This window comes from Trematomus bernacchii, unplaced genomic scaffold (assembly GCF_902827165.1).
Source record: "Trematomus bernacchii unplaced genomic scaffold, fTreBer1.1, whole genome shotgun sequence".
NCBI classification, from domain to species: domain Eukaryota; kingdom Metazoa; phylum Chordata; class Actinopteri; order Perciformes; family Nototheniidae; genus Trematomus; species Trematomus bernacchii.
In genome coordinates this window covers 2,103,531-2,108,701 of record NW_022987910.1, presented here as the reverse complement: position 1 = coordinate 2,108,701, position 5,171 = coordinate 2,103,531, and positions in this window count along the sequence as shown.

Genomic DNA, 5,171 nt, shown 5'->3' with positions numbered 1-5,171 from the left:
TCACCAGTGGATCCAATGTATTTAAAGTAGAATAGGATTTGTGTTTTGAATACAACTGTGTCACCTGTGTTGCTTTTGTTGCAAATTTGCTTCATCCAATTTTCCAAAACAGTGTTTATATTGTTCTTTCCCAAAAATGTAAAGTATACCTTTTTAAACAGGTGACTTAATACTGGCAAGGTCTGTAAGAGCTTCTCCACAAAGACACTACAATTTAAAGCAGAAAGATTGATACTTTTTTTCCATATACTTCACTAATGGAATTTTAAAAGAAAGCCCATTGGAGCTGTACATAATTTGAACAAATAAAGGGCAGTATAAATGACCACAGTCGGACCTGTTTCTAACATCATAGAGAGGAAAGAGAAAGTTGGGGCTGTGTAAAATACATTATCTGTATACTGAGCTGCTGCTGCACTATGGTGATTGTCCTGTCTGATAAGACATTTGTAGTGTGCATATTGCTGAAGTTACCTATGAATTCCAGAGGGACATCAGCCAATTCAGTGACATTTTCCACCTGCTCCGATCTGAGCATCTGCTGCTGTCTGGGTCAGCCGCCTCATGGTGCCAGGAGCAGCTTGCACTCATCGGTTTTTTCCCCCCATTCTTTTATCTGTTTTATGTCAGTCCATCATGTCTTTTTCATTTTCTCAAAGGCCATTTAAAGTAGAATTGCACAAATCTGACTGCTCCCCTAACATTTAATAGGTTTGTAAAACCTTTAACAACATCCAGGGCTAACGGTTACTTGGGGATCATAAGGAGTTGATGCTGCATTTAAATATTATTCTAAAACTGCCCTTCAGTCTTTTGTGATTAAGGCAAGTAAAATATCACCACACTGTTGGTTCACTTGTTTAAAAAAAGGGCTATATGGTCTATTTTTTTTTCGGGGATACCAAATGTGAATTTAACCATTATCTAAACGGAATTATTGGCAAAAGGGATCCAGCTCCTCCAATAGCTATACACCCTGTGACACGTGAGCTACACATGGATGAGATGCATTCATGGACTTGGCAAGAGGGGCTTATTTTGTGATACTCTGGCAATTTTTATACCAACTTTGGCTGGGCATAAAAGATTAGCCGACCGCTGACAGATAAGGGGGGGGGGGGGGGCCAACACATGAGGAATAAAACTTCAGGGTCTCTGGACAAACATTTAACAGTACGTCTGGCATTTATCTGACATGAAAGATGAAATAGTTGCTGTTTTGATCCCTTTCCACGGTTTTAAAAATCCTGTCTATGAGATAAACTGATCGGTTCATGAGTTTTGGGATCTGAAAAGTCTTTCGTCGGATGTTACTCCCAACTAGATTTTCTGATCTGTGTTTTATTTTTCTCACCGATCCAAAAACAACCCACCTGCTCTTTTCTCTCTGTCTGTCGGACTGCTTCATACATAAGGTCGGGGATACAAATCGGGAGAACTATCAAGCCTTGGTTGCATATTTAATCATTTATGACATAAGATCATGCATAAAATATATATAATATATCATTTTTATACTATACAATAGATTGTCAATATGTCTTCCTACCAGAACGCTTGGGGCAAGAGGAGAAAATGGACCAGACGCCTTAACTATTATTGAAGATTTCAAGCCAGCTGTGTTCAGCGTTACAAAGATTTAATAGAAGAGAATAGAACATAAAGTGATATTCTTTCTATGTTGCTTTGGTGATTAAAACACTCCTCTGGTACAGATAACCATGGCCAAACAAAACAGTGAATGATATGTGTATGTAAGGCTGAGTACTGAGTAAGATTACGTGGAACAACATGAATACAATTCCTACAAACATGAGTGTCAGGGCGAGAGAACTACTGCACTGAAAACCAACACTACAACATGCCTTTGATTATGCAGGCCGGTAAAAAAAGTTAAGGTAAAAGAAAAATACTAATGAGAATAATATGAAATATATTGCATTCAGGAGAGAATTGTGATTCAAGGTCGGGTATGGTAAGTATTCCTTCAAGTGTTTCGAGGATCACCAGGGTGATTCTGCAGTTCTGACTGATTCAGGAGGGCCATAAAAACTAAATTAAAAATAAATGAAATATGTAATCCTTGCTGCATAATCCTTGGAGCTGCTCCAATGCTCGTGAATACAAAAAATGCCTGAAATGTATGCATTTATGTAAGAAGTTGATACAGGGATTGCAGAATAATAAAGTAATAAGTCAGGTCGGCACGACAATGTTGATTTCAGATGACTCATAACTTCAGGTATGAAACAACGCCTTCAGAAGGTGTGGGAGAAAATTATAAAAAGGGTCTGTGGTGATGAGGCATCTGTAAAGGATTGCTTGTTGAACTCATAAATAGGAAGTCCTCTGGTGTTTAAGCTGTTGTTATTCTTACTGGGTATTCTCACTATTGTCAATGTTGAGAGACAGCCACATTTAGGTGTTAGTTAACGCAGAAAGTTGACTTTACATTGTTGCTGTTTCTTACAGACTTTTTGATAATCTGATTGTCCCTCTCCATGTATCAACAAGGAAAGGCTAAATGGTAGAAACACCTCTCTGTATAAAGTATATATTAAAATGTAAAGATGGCAAACATTTCTTATTACAACAAAAGGATGCGTAGAGCAACTATGAGTAGAGATAATGACAGTAAATGTTTGTTTACGATACACCTATCCATTATTTTTACCCGTTAGCAAAGTAAGCAAATGTTTTTTTTCCGGTATGTTTAGCAAAAACAACAGAAGAGATCACACACACACACACACACACACACACACACACACACACACACACACACACACACACACACACACACACACACACACACACACACACACACACACACACACACACACACACACACACACACACACACACACACACACACACACACACACGTTTTGTCCATTAATATACCCGCTGCATACATGTTTGCTGTTTGTCTTCATAGCTCCATCCATATCTGTCACTGGGTATCTCTTTCTTTTAGCTGTGTCTTTCTGACCGCGTGTCTTATTAACTGTTAAGGACAAAGTGTAAGCAAATTCATCCCTTTCCTGCTTCCATTTGTCCACCATCTCAGCTTTACTTCCCACCCTATCGCCTCCACTTTCTCTCCTGCATTACCAACCGGGACAGACACACTGGTAATGTGTTCACCTGGTGACTCTTTGTGAGGGATGGCATTGCAAAATATGCTCCTGGAGAAACCTACAGCAGTGGGAACTACCAAAGAGATGGTGAGTACTTTACTAGTCTGTGTTTTTCTGTCAGTCTGTGGACAGAATGTATGATAGCATGCAACTGTGCAAGATAGAGTCCCTAAACTTTACTGATGTGTTGATGAATCAAAATCAAGTCAGAGTTTAAAGGGGTGTGGTCTAAGCAAGGGTGCAGAAAGTATATTAATGGACAAAACAAGTGTGTGTGTGTGTGTGTGTGTGTGTGTGTGTGTGTGTGTGTGTGTGTGTGTGTGTGTGTGTGTGTGTGTGTGTGTGTGTGTGTATATTCTTTGATAGTCTTTGGCTGGCCTGCATCCCAGTTCTTCCCTCAAAAGGCTGAACACAGACATGAGGGGGAAAGAAATCCTTCCTTTCCTCTGCTATGGCTCACTATCCATCATGTTCATCTTTGCTTCCTTTTGGCGGAGAAAAGAGAAAGACATAAAGCGGTAGAGAGTCTAAACAGTTAATTGTGAATAGGGAGAGGGAAAACAATATTGTTAACATTAGGGATATTACAAAGCCAGATAAGCCCCATATTTATATTCACTAAATAAAGCGTCAATGTACCACAATGCTGCACAAATGCGTTGCATGTTCAGATGTGGCATTGAATTAAACTATTGGTTCTTATGATATCCCTTCTTCACATGCACACTTATATCATGCTAAAAGGAAATGCACACATTGAGGTATGTTAGAAAGCAGTGTTAAGAAGTTAAGTCTAAGTAAATGTTAATATCAGGAAAAATGTGTGTGTGAACACCATCTGAAACCCCGTGATGGGTGATAAGTACATGAAGGATAGGGTTCACATGTCAGATAGACAGACAGGTATACGTCAACTTTTCATAATCAGTTTAGAGTTTCATATATAACATTTTATATATGATCAAGTGTTTGTTAATGATTATAAAGTGATCAATAACATGACATATATAGACAGAGAATTAAGAAATGATAATTATCAGTTGCAAATTTAAAAAAAGAATCCTTTAGTAGTGATTAACAAATATGTTTAGGCAACTATTGTGTCACTCCAGCTCTCCATCTGGGTAGGTCGCTAGCATTCTGCCTACACTGGATGCTCGAGACACAGATAGGATCATCCTATCATTGCACTCATGAGCAATTCAGATACAGCAATATCCCTAAAACTGCAGATTAGCTAAGCCTTAATTTCCTAATACAGCTGGCCAGTCAGCTTGCAGTATGCCTCTTTCATAAGACTCAGCCTTTGCATATTATCCTCACATCATTGAACTCACTTAGAATATAACAAAGGCTTACATTAGTGAAGCCTCCTAATTTCAGACAGTTGTGTGGCAGCCAACCAAAGTTCTTAAATCATGATTTAAACTGGCGGAAATGCCCCCCTCCCCTCATCATTAGTGCACTCAGACCTTTCTGATCTACTTGTGGCTATCTTCTAAATAGGGAGCCAATGCAATCTGATTTTGAAATGCGAAGAGAAAGGTGTGAGGAGATCACGTTTATAAAGAAAGGTAAAATATAGCATGTCAAATCAATAGAGGACTTACAGAGGATAAAAGCATTTGGTAATTTTGTTTATATGTCATGTTCTTTATCATAGTATGTTCAAAGTTGCATCTTATGAATTCATACATGTTTGTTTTCAATGTAGAAAATGCAAGAAGCATAATTTGCCATCTTGAGATACTACCTCAATTCACTATAGCTACACACCTGCTTTGAAGAAATAACTTCATTTTGAATGATTACTGCATCTTTATTATCATATTTTGACTGAATGCATTGATTTGAGTACAAGCGTAGTTACTTTGGCTGTAGAAAAAAAGAGCTTTTATCCGAAACATTTATTTTATGGAGTAAAAAATATTTATCAACTTAATACATGGCGGCATGTTGCATTAACTGAATTTGCACTGTCAGTAAAGCCTATAATACCACTCTGGCTGATAAAGAGTCTGTTTCCAAACA